The sequence below is a fragment of the Pungitius pungitius genome, chromosome 20, assembly GCF_949316345.1.
Source record: "Pungitius pungitius chromosome 20, fPunPun2.1, whole genome shotgun sequence".
NCBI classification, from domain to species: Eukaryota; Metazoa; Chordata; class Actinopteri; order Perciformes; family Gasterosteidae; genus Pungitius; species Pungitius pungitius.
The window spans coordinates 15,091,484-15,108,812 of NC_084919.1; positions in this window are offsets into that span (position 1 = coordinate 15,091,484).

Genomic DNA, 17,329 nt, shown 5'->3' on the forward strand with positions numbered 1-17,329 from the left:
TCTTCTTCCCTTCCTCACATGTCTCGGTAACAATGCTCTGTTATCTGGCTGTTTCCCCAACACCTTGAAGGAAGCAAGAGTTAACCCACTTCTGAAGAAACCCACCCTCAACCCTTCGGAAGTAAACAACTACAGACCCGTATCCCTCCTTCCCTTCCTGTCCAAAACAATTGAACGAGCCATCTTCAACCAACTCTCCTCCTACCTCCATAGTAACAACCTCCTAGACTCCCACCAGTCAGGCTTCAAGGCGGGCCATTCCACAGAGACTACTCTCCTCGCTGTCACGGAACAACTCCACGCTGCTAGAGGCGCCTCGCTCTCCTCGGTGCTCATCCTACTGGACCTTTCTGCAGCATTCGACACAGTAAACCACCAGATCCTTATCGCCGCCCTTCAGGAACTTGGTGTCACAGGATCCGCGCTGTCTCTTCTCTCATCCTACCTTGACGGTCGCACCTACCGGGTAACTTGGGGAGGATCAGTGTCGGAACCTTGTCCCCTTACAACTGGAGTTCCTCAGGGCTCCGTCCTGGGTCCCCTCCACTTCTCAATTTACACCAACTCCCTTGGCTCCGTAATTCGCTCGCACGGTTTTTCCTATCACAGCTATGCCGACGACACCCAACTAATTCTCTCCTTCCCCGACTCGGACAATCAGGTGGCTGCACGGATCTCTGCATGTCTGACTGATATCTCCCAGTGGATGTCCGCTCATCACCTGAAGATCAACCCCGACAAGACCGAACTACTTTTCTTCCCTGGAAAAACCTCGCCCACTGAGGAACTGACCGTTAACTTCGGCAACTCCGTGTTAACGCCCACTCAGAGTGCCAGGAACCTCGGCGTGACACTTGACTCCCAACTCTCCCTGACTGCCAACATCGCAGCGACGACCCGATCCTGTAGATACACGCTCTACAACATCAGGAGAATACGACCCCTTCTCACTCAGAAGGCGGCACAGGTACTGATTCAGGCGCTTGTCATCTCCCGCCTTGACTACTGCAACTCTCTGCTGGCGGGTCTCCCAGGTACCTCGATACGACGACTGCAGCTCATCCAGAATGCAGCAGCTCGACTGGTCTTCAACCTTCCGAAATACTCCCACACCACACCGCTTCTCCGTTCACTTCATTGGTTACCAGTAGCTGCCCGCATCCAGTTCAAAACATTGGTACTGACGAACCATGCTCTGAATGGATCGGGACCAGTCTACATCCAGGACATGGTGAAACCCTACATCCCAACTCGCACACTTCGATCTGCATCTGCCAAGCGGCTTGTTCATACCCTCCCTGAGAGAAAATCACTTGACGAGATCGCGACTCTTTGCTGTCCTGGCTCCGAGATGGTGGAATGAGCTCTCCGATGACATCAGGACTGCAGAGAGCCTCTACATCTTCCGTCGAAAACTCAAGACACACCTTTTTAGACTCTACCTTGACTAAAACACTAGCAAACCGTAGCACTAACAAATGATAGCACTTAAATTGTACTTATAATGGCACTTTTCTAGAACATGTTTTGTAACTGCTTATTTGATGAAAAATGTACTTTCTTGTTACTTGTTTTCTGAGTTTGTATCTATGTGGAAATGCACTTATTGTACGTCGCTTTGGATAAAAGCGTCAGCTAAATGACATGTAATGTAATGTCCACACAAGCGTTTACCATCCCTAGACTGACGGGTTGGTGGAGCGGATGAATAGGACGCTGAAGTCCATGATTCGTAAATTTATTAGCGACGATGAACGTAATTGGGACAAATGGCTTGACCCTCTGTTGTTTGCAGTCCGGGAGGTCCCCCAGGACTCCACGAGATTTTCTCCCTTTGAGCTTCTGTTTGGCAGGTCACCAAGAGGGGTGCTGGACCTTATTAAAGAAAGCTGGGAGGAAGGTCCGAGCCCCGGAAAAAACGAGATCCAGTACGTCCTGGACCTGCGAGCAAAGCTCCACACACTGGGTAGGATGTCACGAGAGAATTTGCTCCAGGCCCAGGAACAACAACAACGGCTGTACAACAGAGGAGCCAGGCTGCGAGAATTCACACCGGGAGAAAAGGTACTTGTATTACTTCCTTCTTCCAACTCAAAACTCCTGGCTAAGTGGCAAGGGCCCTTCGAGGTCACACGCCGGGTGGGGGATGTTGATTATGAGGTGGTGCGGTCTGACAGGGGCGGTGCTACACAAATGTACCACCTCAACCTCCTGAAAGCCTGGAGGGAGGTGGAGTCTGTTTCTCTGATTTCCACAGTGTCGGAAAGAGAGGACCTGGGGCCGGAGGTGCCAAAAGCGGCTAATCCCACCCCGCTCCCGTGTGAGGGTTGTCTCTATGAGGACCAGAGAGCAGACATTGCCCAGTTGCAGAAGCGGTTTGCTGATGTGTTCTCCCCCCGGCCAGGCCGGACCAACCTGATAACGCACCGAATCGAGACTCCCCCGGGGGTGACGGTAAGGTCACGACCCTATAGACTACCCGAACACAAACGAAAAGTGGTCCGGGAGGAATTAGCAGCTATGTTGGAGATGGGAGTAATAGAAGAGTCCAACAGTGCGTGGTGCAGTCCCATCGTTCTGGTGGCCAAGAAGGATGGGACTGTGCGGTTCTGCGTGGACTACCGCAAGGTGAACGACGTGTCACGATTCGACGCCTACCCAATGCCCCGGGTCGACGAACTCCTGGACTGGCTGGGCACTGCACGTTTCTTTACGTTCCTGGATCTAACTAAGGGCTACTGGCAGATTCCCCTGTCGTCAGAGTCCAAAGAGAAAACAGCTTTCTCCACTCCGTATGGTTTGTACCAATTTACCATGCTTCCCTTTGGCTTGTTCGGTGCCCCGGCCACATTCCAGCGGCTCATGGACAAGGTGCTGCGCCCGCACGCCGCATATGCGGCCGCATACCTGGATGATGTTATTATCCACAGCACCACCTGGGCGGAGCATGTGCGGCGGGTTGACGCGGTGCTGGGGTCGCTGAGGCGGGCTGGGCTCACCGCCAACCCGGGGAAGTGTGCAGTTGGACGGAGGGAGGTACGGTATTTGGGGTACCACTTGGGGGGGGGGGCAGGTACGTCCTCAGGTGGACAAGACAGCGGCAATTGCAGCCTGCCCGCGCCCCAAGACGAAAAAGGAGGTGAGGCGGTTTTTGGGGCTGGCAGGTTACTACAGACGGTTCATCGCCGGTTTCGCGGACCTTACCAGCACTTTGACCGACCTGACCCGGAAAGGTGCGTCAGATCCGGTCCAGTGGTCGGAGCAGTGCCAGCGGGCGTTTGAGAAGGTAAAACAGACTCTCTGTGGGGAGCCACTCCTCCACACACCTAACTTTTCTCTCCCGTTTGTTCTGCAGACCGACGCGTCGGACAGAGGGTTGGGGGCCTTTTTGTCCCAGGAGGTGGAAGGGGTCGACCGCCCCGTGTTCTACATCAGCCGGAAACTGTCGGAGAGGGAGGCCAGGTACAGCACGGTGGAGAAGGAGTGCCTGGCCATCCGGTGGGCGGTGGGCTCCCTGCGCTACTACCTCCTGGGACGCTCATTCACCCTCTGTTCGGACCACGCCCCGCTCCAATGGCTCCACCGCATGAAGGATACTAACGCCCGGATCACTCGGTGGTATCTGGCTCTACAGCCTTTTATCTTCAAGGTGGTCCATAGGCCGGGGACGCAGATGGTCGTGGCGGACTTCCTCTCCCGCCCTCTCGAGGGAGGGGGGGGGAGTAAGCTAGGCCGGACGGCTCTCCGGCCTAAGTCGGGCGGTGGGGGTATGTGGCGGCGGGCGTGGTTTCGGCTCGGCTGCAGGGGAGAGAGAGGGGGAGCGGCTCGGGGAACAGCGCCGGGTGGAAACTAATAATTAACAGCTGTTGGTGATTGTGGTGATTGTGTGTGTGTGTGGGTGCTCTCCCGCATTAAAAGCAGCAAGGCGGAGACGAGCAAGGAGAAGAGTGGAACGCAACGAGCAAGCAGGACGCCGACGCGTGTGTTTAAACAAACTGAAATAAAAGAATTGTTTGCGGGCAACCCGGTCTCCAGCGTCTTCCTCCCGAACCCGACCCCGCACACGTTACACTATTCTTATTGGCATATGTGTGGGCGGAGAGAATCAATGCCCACCTTTGCATTCGCCAATGACGGAATCCCTGTGTGTGGCCCAAAAATAGTGGTGAGCGGCCGATGATCTGTTAGCAGCGTAAACTTCCTCCCAAACAGGTATCGGTGGAACTTCCGGATGCCGAAAACTATGCCTAGGGTCTCTCTCTCTATTTGGGTGTAGTTGCGTTCGGCCTTGATGAGTGAGCGTGACGCGAATGCTATTGGTCTTTCTTCCCCATTTGCCAGTATATGGGACACTACGGCCCCTATGCCATAAGGCAATGCGTCACAGGCTAATTGTAGCGGAAGGGAGGGATCAAAATGTATTAATGCTTCTGATTGCACGCACGCTTCTTTGGTTTGTGCAAACACCTCACATTGAGCTGTCCATTTCCACACCTTGCCTTGGCACAAAAGCTGATGGAGTGGCTTCAACATGGATGCAAAATTAAACAACCCAAGTTAGGAACGTAGTGTACGTTTTGTGGCGCTGGGGCCTCCGTAATGGCTTGGACCTTTGATGGAGCCTTGTGTAAGCCTTGGGCATCAATCACATGTCCCAAGTACTCCACTGAAGATTTAAAAAATTCGCACTTAGCTTTGCGGACACTGAGTCCATATTCTTCCAGTCTTTGCACTGTGGCATTCAGATTCCTCAAGTGCTCTTCCTCAGTCTTCCCTGTGACTAAGATGTCATCCAGGTAGCACTGTACTCCAGACAGGCCACTTAAGACTTGATCCATCGCTCGCTGAAACAAAGATGGTGCTGAAACAAAGATGATCCCAAAAGGCAACCAGAAGTATCTGTATAGCCCCATATGGGTGTTGATGGTTAGCTGCTTCCATGACTGTTCGCGACATGCATTTGCAGATATGCTTGGCTTAGGTCAATTTTACTCAATTTCTTCCCTCCTTCTAGGCCAGCAAACAGATCATCGACGCGAGGGAGTGGATATTGTTCTCCTTCCAGCACCGGGTTAACAGTCACTTTGAAATCCCCACAAATCCTGACAGTTCACTCATTCACTCACACTGACGGGCTCAAGCACGCCACTTACCATTGTAAATCTGCTTCCTCCTTTGGTCTAAGAGCATAGGGCACCGCTCGGGCTTTCATGAACCTTGGTTTGCTACCAGACTTCAGATCTAGTTTAGTCCTGATGTTTTTCATGCTTCCCTTTGTCTTTAAACACCTCTGTGTGCCTTTCTACGACTGTGGTTGGACCTGACTCTGCCTTGGAAATACTGAAGATGCTTTCCTAATCAAAAAGCTCCTTTTCCAGCCATGCACGACCACAGAGCGAAGGGAAATTGTCTTGCGCGATGTAGAGCGGCAAGGTAGCTGTTTGGTTATTCAGTTTGACCCCTACCTCAACTATGCCGCTGACTGGCACTTTTTCCCCAATGTACGTCTTTGAGAGGATGTTAGACTTTTGCAATGGCAAAAGTTGTAATGTTTTGTTGTAGATGCGGTCTGACACAATTGACACTGCTGCCCCTGTGACAATCTCCATGTGCGTGGGTTGCCCTTCCAATAATGGGGTAACTGAGTAGCCCTTCAGGCAAAATACTGTGGTCCTTTTACGGTGTTGTGCAAAGTGTCAGATTTGAACTATCTTATTGAAACTCCGGGGTATAGGAAGTCCACTAAATTATGCCATGTGAACCTGTTAAAATGTTATCACTCCCGTGATCAAAGCAAAGTTGGGGGCACTCGAGTAGTGAAGTCAGCGTTGACTGCTGCTCCAGTCACTGTATCTTGTGGCTTAAACTTTGTGGATTGGGGAGAAGAGGAGGTCATTAGGGTTTCTGATGAAGTTCCGCAGGGTCGGTTGAAAAACTCCCAGACTTTGCAAAACCATGGGGTTTTGGTAGATCATTTAGACTCTGAGAAACGTGATGAATTGGTAGCTCTTATTAGAAACTACCGTGTTTTGTTTTCCGACATCACAAACCCATTTAATAGAGCATGACATAGAAATCAGAGATGCTAAGCCTATCAAACAGAGATTTTATCATGTATCTGAGGAGAAGAGACTGAAATTGGAAACGGAGGTACAGTATATGTTGGACAATGGTATTGCTGAGCTATGTTGTTCAGATTAGGCTTCAACCTGTCTTCTGGTAAAAAAGTCTGATTCCACTTTCAGACCCTGCACTATAGAAAAGTTAACAATGTTCCTAAAGCAGACATTTACCCTCTTCCTAGGATGGAGGATTGTATTGATCAAGTTGGGTCTGCAAAGTATGTTAGCAAATTTGATCTTTTAAAGGGATATTGGCAAGTGCCCCTTACCAAAAGAGCTGGTGAGATTGCTGCTTTTATAACGCCATCTGGCTTATTCTCTTATACAGTGATGCCTTTCGGTTTGCGGAATGCTCCAGCCACCTTCCAAAGGCTGATGAATCGTGTGGTCTCAGGTCTGGAAGGGCTACTCTGACTCCTGGGAGGAGCATATCTGGAGAGTGCAAGCCTTGTTTGAAAGACTGGTGTGGGCCAGGTTGACCATCAATTTGGCAAAGTGTGAGTTTGCCAAAGCTACAGTCACATACCTAGGCAAGGTTGTTGGTCGGGGTTTTGTTTGTCCCGTGAAAGCAATAGTACAGGCTGTGAAGCAGTTTCCACAGCCCTCTACAAAGGAAGAACTTATGCGCTTCCTGGGAATGGCGGGGTACTACCGTCCTTTCTGTAAAAACTTTTCGGTAGTAGTGTCCCCACTGAACAATCTGATGAAGGCTAAAGTTGAATTTATCTGGTCCACCCACTGTCAAGAGGCATTTGATGCAGTTAAGGGTCTTCTGTGTTTGTCACCTGTGTTGGCAGCACCAAATTTTGGGAAACCTTTTAAATTACAGGTAGACGCCAGTCAAATCGGTGCTGGGGCTGTGCTTCTCCAGGAAAATGATGACAAAGTTGAGTGTCCAGTCAGTTTCTTTTTCTGGAAATTTATCAGCAGTATCAGCAGAACTCTTCGGTAATTGAAAAGGAGGCTTTAGGTCTCATTTGGGCTCTACAGCACTTCGAGGTCTATGTTGGTTCCGGTTTGACCCCTTTAACTGTGTTCACTGACCACAACCCCCTCATTGCAAGTCCTTTCAAAATCCCAACCAGCGCTTGATGCGTTGGGCTTTGTTCCTGCAACCTTACAACCTTGATATTAGACATATTAGTGGCAAGGATAGTATCATTGCTGACGCTCTGTCCCGTGCTCCTGTAACCTAGTTGGTATGTTCTTTCTGGTGACCCCTACGGGCTGTCTGCGCCTGCGCCTAGGGAACCCGTGTCCCTGCCGCGCCAACAAACCTCCTCCCTGTGTGCCCGTCGAGCCGTCATGTGCGGACCCGGCTGCCGGTGGACTAGTGCGATTAGGCGATTAGGCGATTTAAAATAAGCTCTTCTTTTTGATTGGCCTATACTTGTTGTTTGTGTCCCCTCATTCTTGCCACAGGCTATGAGCCAGCCTGTGACACCCCCCCCCCCCTTAATGGTCAGTATATAAACTCTCCTATCATCAGAGCTGCTGCTATCTCCAGAGGAGACATTCTGCTGTTCCAGCTCATACACACCTCTTTTGTATTTTACAGCATGTTTTGGTGGCTCTTTTTGTTAGTTGTTGTACTTTTACTCTTGCATGCACGATTGGATGTCACCCCTTTTCCCGCATTTCCTACAATCTAAGTCTTTGCTCCAGCATTCCGATGCAACCTGTTCATTCTTATCACATCTCTAGCATTTGATATGCCTTTCATACGTTTCACTTACAATCTTATGCAGCTATGCTCAAGTACCACACTGATGTGCCTCTTAAGCCGACATTTCCATGGACACGCTTATTTCTACTGCCCTGTCAAGTGTCAATGCCTTTTCCGTTCTGTATGTATAATCTGTTCTGTATGGCTTCGCTCCTGAGCCCACACACCAGTCGATCTCTTATTGCTTCGCTTAGCAACTCATTATATTCCCAGTGCTCTGCTATTTTTTTCAGTGTAGCAACAAACATATTCACGGACTCCCCTTCCTCTTGATTTCTCTTATGGAACCGGAAACGTTCAGCTATGATCAACGGTTGTGGAGAGAAGTGCCTTCCTAATGTTTGCATAATCTCGTTGTACGTTTTAACTCTTAAACACGTCCTCCTAGTACCACCAACATGCATGTGGATCCCATTCTCGTTGCCAGTTGTTCTGTCTTGATCACCATTGGATTACTCATGAATGAAGTCATCAATGTTTACTACGACCGCTTGCATACATATATTTTACATACTGTGGCAATCCACGGGCGTGGGCAAAAAGAATCTGCTTGGAGTCACGAGTGGTTGCACAAAAAAGGTTTGATTTATTTCTAAACGTCCAAACAAAAAGAAAAAAAAGCCAAAGTAAGTTCTTCCTCTTTGGAGGGTTTGGGTCCCTCGGTCCCGCTCGACGGTCCAGCACTCGGTCTCCTCACTGCAGGGAAAACAGAAGAAAAGTCCTTTGGGGTTAACGCATATGTGTTAGCGCAGGCCTCGGCCTGACGTCAGCTCCTACTCACGTCTAGTTCCCCCTGGCTGTTGGAACGGTTGGTCCTTTATAGTGGGGCCCACCTTCATCAGCCTCATGAGCCGCAGCTGAGCCGCTCGTTGTCTCCCGGGGGGGGGGCGGGGCGTATCCCCTTTTAGTCACCTGACCTTGGTGCTGATTGATGCTCCTAGGGACCTGCACCCGTGGGTTGCCACAACTCCCCCACCCCAGCAGAAAGCCGGGACCCCGCCGTCCCGCCCACATACAAACGTCCCGCCGGGACAATGCATCCGCGTTAGCATGTTCCTTCCCTGGTCGGTGCTCCACCGTGAATTTATAGTCCTGGAGGGTCAGGAACCAGCGGGTGACCCTGGCGTTGGAGTCCTTTGCCTGCGCCATCCATTTCAGGGGGGCATGGTCGGTCACCAGGGTGAAGCTCCGCCCCAGGAGGTAGTAGCGAAGCTTGTCCAGTGCCCATTTTATGGCGAGCGCCTCCTTCTCCACAGTAGAGTAAGCGCGTTCGTTTGGCAGAAACTTTCGGCTGATATACATCACCGGGTGCTCCTCTCCGTCTCGTACCTGAGATAGTACTGCGCCCAGTCCCACTTCGGACGCATCTGTGTGGACTAGGAATGGGAGAGAGAAGGCAGGCGTTACTAGCACCGGTTTGGTTCACAAAGCCTGTCGTAGGCACTCAAAGGCCCCGTTAGCTTCGGTGGTCCATTTGACCTTGTCCGGCCCCCGTTTTCTCGTCAGGTCATGCAAGGGGGCTGCCATAGTTGCGTAGCGGGGAATGAACCTCTGGTAATACCCCACCAAACCTAGGAATGATTTGACCTGGCGCTTGGTCTTGGGTCTTGGCCAGCTGAGAATGGCCTCTACCTTGGCATCCTGGGGTCGCACGTTGCCCCGTCCTATGCGGTAGCCCAGGTAAGAAGCTTCCTCTAGGCCCAGCCGGCAAACCACGTAGGTCTTGCAGCTGACTCGGGCTGAGATGGTCTCCCATGGGCACATTCGGTAACGGGATCCGAGCGGTAAAAGCCGGGGTGGGTTGCGCCGGCGGTCCTGGAAGACTCTGCCATTTTTCTTGCCTCTTCCGGGGGGTCCTCGTCGGACGAACCGGACGGAGCGTGGGCCGCACTGGCAGCCCTGGGTCTCCCGCGTCGGATGGGTCTTGGCTGGGAGGCCCTATCGTGCCCTCCCCTCGGTCGCAGGCCCCAAAATCTCTCAAAAATGGGGCAGTTGCGTCCAATGATCATGGGGACCGGGAGGTCGGGAACCAGCCCAGCCCGTATGGAAAAAGATCCCCGGGGGGTACACACCTGGATCCATCTCGTTGGATATGCCTTGAGGTCCCCATGGACGCAGGTCACCTCGATGCGTGGCCCCTCTTCTCCTTCCGCCCACTCAGGGCGGATCAGGGTAACCACACTACCCGAATCTATCAGGGCTGAGGTGTCCTGGTTCCCCACCCGAACCGGCACAGTTGCTGCGCCGGGTATCGGGGGGGTCCAACAGGTAGTCATGAGGCACCTCCCTGGGCGGTGCTGTTCCTCCGTGCTGGCGGAGGGCATGGGCACATCGCCCGCAGGGCACTGCCGGGCAATATGTCCTAACTGGCCGCACGAAAAACATCTCTACTCAGACCTGTCGGGTGTTGGGCGCGGAGTGGTTCTCGGAGCCGGGCGAAGAAGGGTTGCTGATGGCCGGACCGGAGCCCGTCCCTCAAGGCCTCGGGGAGCAGGGCATGTCCCCGCCGTCATCTGCTGGCTGACCCGATGGTTCTCCAGTAGGTTAATCAGCTCGTCCACCGACGCGGGGTGGTTCTGGGCTGCCCATCGCTTGGCGTCGAGAGGCAGGGCCCGGATGCAGCGGTCCATAACGACGCGGTCGATGGCAGCTGGACCCTCCCCGGTCACCAACCAGCTACGGGTAAGCCTCCCCAGGCGCACCACCTGGCTCCGCACGGGACCCTGGGGGTCGTACACCCAATCGTGGACCCGCTGGGCGCGGCCGGCTAAATTGTGCCCATAGTGGGCCAGGATGGCCCCCTTCAGCGTTGGGTAGTCTGTAGCCTCCCTGGTCCCGAGGTCTTGGTACGCCCTCTGGGCGTCCCCTGTCAGAAAAGGCGCCAGAATATGTGCCCACCTGTCTTCCGGCCAGCCTTCACGTTCTGCCGTTCGTTCGAAGACCTCAAGGAAGGCCTCCACATCGTCTCCGGGGGTCTGCTTTGTGAGTAGAGCTGTTGGGGACGCGTGAGGGGCCCTTGGGGTTAAGTTCTCAGCCAGCCGGTCGAATGTCCCCTGAAGGGCTGCCATGCTCTGCACCTGCTGCGCCTGGGCTTGGAGAAGCCTGGCCATCGCGGCCTCCATTGCTTCTCCCATAGTCTCCTGCTTTCGGGGTTACGGCGGTGGAACTAAAGAAGTGCCCGCATCCTCCACCATATGTGGCAATCCACGGGCGTGGGCAAAAAGAATCTGCTTGGAGTCACGAGTGGTTGCACAAAAAAGGTTTGATTTATTTCTAAACGTCCAAACAAAAAGAAAATAAAGCCAAAGTAAGTTCTTCCTCTTTGGAGGGTTTGGGTCCCTCGGTCCCGCTCGACGGTCCAGCACTCGGTCTCCTCACTGCAGGGAAAACAGAAGAAAAGTCCTTAGGGGTTAATGCATATGTGTTAGCGCAGGCCTCGGCCTGACGTCAGCTCCTACTCACGTCTAGTTCCCCCTGGCTGTTGGAACGGTTGGTCCTTTATAGTGGGGCCCACCTTCATCAGCCTCATGAGCCGCAGCTGAGCCGCTTGTTGTCTCCCGGGGGGGGGGGGGCGGGGCGTATCCCCTTTTAGTCACCTGACCTTGGTGCTGATTGATGCTCCTAGGGACCTGCACCCGTGGTTTGTCACAATACATTTTGTATCGGTTTGTCTCCGACCCTAAGTGCACGACACCAGACACAGCTTAAGTTCAGCCGGAAATACGGCAACGTTTATTTTACAATATCAAATCCGAGGAACAAACAAAACGAAAACTGCCTCATTAATTGGCAGGGGGGGAAAATAAAGAAGGCAACTCAAAATTCCCTTAATCCGTGGGCGCTCATAGTTCAATCAAAAAAAGAAACGAAAATCACTCTCAATAATTACAGGAAAAGTTCTGCGTTGAAAATCCAAAAGCATCTCCAAACCAGGAGCACAGGGGAAGAACGACCTCCTTCTCTGGGAAACACAGAGCACGAACTCGCAATGAGCCACTGGCAGTTCTGACACTTGACTCCCCGGTAGGATCAGCTAACGAGTCGCAGCTGCGTGATGAGCAGAGCGGCCTCAGGTGTGCTTTGGTGCGCGCCCGGCCTGTCCCCGCTGCCCGGTAGTGATGGCAAAGTGAAGCTTTCTGAACCAGTGAAGCTTTCCAGCCAATTGTATTGGAAAAAGGTTCATTCATTCAATGCATCGCAAACTCTATGATGACCTCTGCTGTTGAAAACTTGTAGTGCATGCCTAGACTACCAGTATATTTTGGGTTGAACATAATTATGAAAAGTTGAACCAATAAATCATCTAATAAATACATGTACATCCAAAATTCAATTTTTTCCCAGTTTTATTTTGTATAGCCCAAATTACAAATTTGCCTCAGAGGGCTTTACAGTCTGTACACATGCAACATCCTCTGTCCCGAAACCCTCATATCAGCACAGGAAAAACTCCCCAAAATATGAAAAAACACTTCAGTGGGGAAAAAAAGTGAAGAAACCTTAGGGAGAACGTCAGAGGAGGGATCCCTCTCCCGGGATGGACAGACTGCAATGGATGTCATGTGTACAGAATCAACAATGTAAAAGATGTGCAATACATTTAATTTCTCTAACAGAAATGATACAAGTAATTGCAAGTAGCAGAACAGGTGTACGGCAGGGACAACCACCATCAGGTCGAACTACCATCCACAGAGGCTTCTGTGGGGAGGGAGAGCAGAAAGATGTTGGTTTATGATGACAGTAATATGAATCATATTTAAAGTAATAATGATGGCAGAAGCAGGTGTCAGCAGAGCCATGCCAGGAGTCAGAACCGGGGTCCATGATTCATGGAGACCTGCTAGGCGAGAAAACACAAAGAACTCCCGGAAAGAAGCTTAATTAGTGATGTACATTAATAAAACATGGATGATTGTGGAAAGAGAGAGTGAGAGAGGGGCTCGGTGTGTCCTAAGAGGTCCCCCGGCAGTCTAAGCCTAGAGCAGCTTAACTAAGGGCTGGTTCAGGCTAACCTGTAACTATAAGCAATTTCAAAGAGGAACGTTTTAAGCTTTACCTTAAATGAACTGACTGAGACTGCCCCCCGGACTGAAAGTGGAAGCTGGTTCCACAAAAGAGGAGCTTGATAACAGAAGGCTCTGGCCCCCATCCTACATTTGAAAACTCTAGGAACCAAAAGTAGCCCAGCATCTACGGAGCGCAAATGCCTTGTAGGGCAACACGGTGTAACAAGCTCTCTAAGATAAGACGGTGCCTTGTAGGTGAGGAGAAGTACCTTAAATTCTATTCTTGATTTAACAGGAAGCCAGTGCAGAGAAGTTAATACAGGAGTTATACGATCCCATTTCTTAGTTCCTGTTAATACACGTGCTGCAGCATTCTGAATCAGTTGGAGAGGTTTAAGCGATTTACAAGAGCAGCCTGATAACAAAGAATTACAGTAATCCAGTCTAGAAGTAACAAATGCATGAACTAGTTTTTCTGCATCACTTTGAGACAGGAAGTTCCTGATTTTCGATATATTCCGTAGATGAAAAAAGGCAGTCCTTGAAGTCTTCTTTATATGAGAGTTGAAGGACATATCCTGGTCGAAGAGAACTCCAAGATTTCTGACGGTGCTGTTGGATACCAGAGCAATTCCATCCATAGAGACTGTATCACGTGACAGCTGACTTCGAAGGCGCTCTGGGCCTATCATGATAACTTCCGTTTTTCCCGAGTTTAACATCAGGAAGTTGCAGGTCATCCAAGTTTTGATGTCTCCAAGACAGTGCTGAAGTCTAACAAGTTGGTTGGTGTCTTCTGGCTTGATCGATAGATACAGTTGAGTATCGTCTGCATAACAATGGAAGTTTATGCAGTGTTTTCTGATAACGTCGCCCAAAGGAAGCATGTACAGGGTAAATAGAATCGGTCCAAGCACAGAACCTTGTGGGACTCCGTGACCAACATTCGTGGTCCTCGATGATTCACCGTTCACAAACACAAACTGGGATCGATCCGATAAATAAGATTTAAACCAGCTGAGTGCAGTTCCTTTGATGCCAATAAAGTGTTCCAGTCTCTGCAGCGGGATACGGTGATCGATGGTGTCAAATGCAGCACTGAGGTCCAGCAATAAAAGAAAAGATACAAGTCCTTGGTCCGATGCAAGTAGAAGATCATTTGTAATTTTCACCAGTGCCGTTTCTGTGCTGTGATGCATTCGAAACCCTGACTGGAAATCCTCAAACAAAGCATTGTTTTGTAGAAAGTCACATAATTGATTCGTGACAGATTTCTCCAGGATCTTAGCGAGGAAGGGAAGATTAGAGATGGGTCTGTAGTTAGCCAACACTTCTGGAGCTAGGGTAGGTTTCTTCAGAAGAAGTTTAATTACAGCTACCTTGAAGGACTGTGGCTCGACAGCGCTGTGACTCTCTGTCAGTCTGGCTACAGTGCTGAAGAGAAACCTGGAGTTGTTTTTGTTTTTCTTGATTAATGATGAGTAATAGGATGCTCTTGCGTTACGGAGAGCCTTCTTATATGTTTTAACGCTGTCTTGCCAAGTTAGCCTAGATCCTTCTGATTTGGTGGAACGCCATAACCGCTCAAGTTTCCGCACAGTTTGCTTTAAGTTCCGGGTTTGAGAGTTATACCAAGGGGCGAACTTCCTTCTTGTTGCCATTCTTCTTTTGAGGGGAGCAATACCGTCCAGTGCCATTCTCAAAGAGCCTGTGGCAGTATTGACAAGATGGTCGATTTGTGACGGACTGAAGTTTTCACAGGAGTCTTCTGAAATCTTGAGACAGGACACTGAACTTAGAGCAGAGGGAATGGTTTCTTTAAATGAGGCTACAGCGGTGTCCGATAAACATCGACTGTAGAAACCCTTGGCAGGAGGAGGAGATTCTGGCAGGAGAAATTCAAAGGTTATCAGACAATGGTCGGACAGGAGAGGGTTCTGTGGAAAGATTGTTAAGTGTTCTATCACAATACCATACACAAGAACCAAGTCGAGGGTGTGGTTAAAACAATGAGTTGGTTTATTTACAGTCTGACAGAAACTAATTGATTCCAGCAAAGAGAGAAATGAAGTACCAAGGCTGTCGTTATCGACATCCACATGAATGTTGTCACCCACTATAATTACCTTGTCCGTTTTAAGGACCAAACTCGTTAAAATCTGTGAAAATTCACATAAAAATTCAGAATAAGGACCTGGGGCCCTGTACACTATTACAAAGAGAACCGGCTGGATTATTTTCCAGGTTGGTTGTGAAAGACTGGAAGTCAGACTTTCAAATGATATATAATCCAGTTGAGGTTTAAGGTTTATTAAAAGGCAGGAGTCATAAATAGCTCCCACTCCACCCCCTCGACCTGTGCCTCGGCGGATATGAGTATTAACATGACTTGGAGGGGTCGCTTCGTTTAAACTAAAGTACTCCCCATCCGATAGCCATGTTTCAGTAAGACAGAAAATATCAACATGGTTGTCAGATATTAGTTCATTTACTAAAACAGCTTTAGAGCACAGAGATCTAATATTCAAAAGCCCCCCTTTAATTCTCCTAGTTTGTTGCACTGTTGTACTGTTACATTTAACTTTGATTAAGTTATTAAATATAACTCCTCGGTTGTTTACCTTCAACTTAAATAACGGTGTCCGTGGGGCAGAAACAGTTTCTATAGAGTTAATTACGCTGAGTGACTGCTCGGAAGGAAGCGCAGAGAAGTGTGTAAGACTGCGACACTGCTTCCTGGTCTGAACTCTGGGTCATGGATTAAGTCCATTAAGAATCTGGGTCAGGTTCTTAGAAATGAGTTGAGCTCCATCCAAAGTTGGATGGATGACGTCCCTCCTAATCAGACCAGGCACTCCCCAAAACGTTTTCCAGTGATCAACGAAGCCCACATTATTTACTGGGCACCACCTCGACAACCAGCGGCGGAATGACGACATGTGGCTATATAATGTCGTCACTGATCAAGTTTGGGAGGGGGCCAGAGAAAACTACGGTCTCCGACATTGTTTTAGCGTATGTACACATCGATTCCACGTTAAGTTTTGTGACTTCCGAGTGGCGTGACTGGGAGTCATTACCGCCAACATGAATTACAATCTTACTGTATTTACGTTTATCCTTAGCCAGCAGTTTAAGATAAAACTCAATGTCGCCCGCTCTGGCCCCGGGTATACAAGTGACTATGGCCCCTGGTTTCGCTAACTTCACGTTTCTCAGAATGGAGGGTCCGTGTACCTTTTGATCGTCCCTTTTACCGTAAAAACCAGAAAACCAAAACACTCGTTTCTCGTTTTTCGTTTCTAATCCAAAACGGTAAAACGGAAGTCGGCGGCCGTTTTCGCGTTTTTAGTTTAGAACCAAAAACGAGAAAACGGAAGTGAGCAGTCGTTTTCTCGTTCTTCGTTTAGAACCAAAAAACGAGACCAACTGACAACTTTTCACTCCGTTTGTCCCTTTTGTGTGTTTTTCCATAAAACGAATATACGAAGCGTAGCCGCTAAACCGGAAGTACGTAGATTTTCACAGTAAAATCCACGCAACTGTCTGCAATGACAGAAGTTACCAGGTTAACATGAGGAGAAAAGTTCATTAACGGATATAAATAAATAATCCGGGTCCGACGGGATGTGTTAGCAGCAGTAGTTGACTCGCTGCTCTTGGTTCTGATATTTATCGTCCCCAGATTGTGTTGCTTCAGTGAGACGTGTGAACGTGTTCGCATCTCCAACAGTTTGTGGCAGAATACGTGTATTTAAACCATAGATTTATCTAGGTCACATATGTCGAACTCCGCCGCAGGTGTCTGGCTACACGTCCAGTGCGGTCCGCCACCGGAGTGAGTGCGTACGGCCGTACAGTTCGCCCCCCCGTCGTCGGTGGCCCGCGTTCGGTCGAACTGGGCAGTATCTGGCCCGAACCTAAAATGAGTTTGACACCCCTGATCTAGGTTATTACAGGTGTATTTGATGCTGTTTATTTCATGTAATTTTTAGGGTTATTTTACAACCATTGTTGATTTTCATCTTGTTCATCATGTTATATTTATATCATGAAAGAGGGAAAATGTGTTGTTTATTAAGCAATAAATAATGACAGATATGGTCAGAGTTAGACTAGAGAGGTCTGGTTCATATATTCTGGTTTGTTTATTACACTTCCATCCATAATTGAACGGTTAGGCCCAAGAGGTGAAAGGGCCCAGATGATAAGAAATAATGTTGGTCAAATGTGTGATCTAAGGCAGTGTTTCTCAACTGGTGGGTCGCGACCCCCCCCCTCCCCTCGTCGACACCACTAGCAAACGCGGAAGCCCCCCCGGCGACACCGCTAGCACCCCCCCCCCACCCCCCCCCCACCCCCCCCCACCCTTGACAGATTGAATTGGGTAGCGGCTTGTCATTAAGGGGAAAAGGTGGGTCCCGGAGCCATACAAGTTGAGAACCACTGATCTAAGGAACATGACTTGTGTG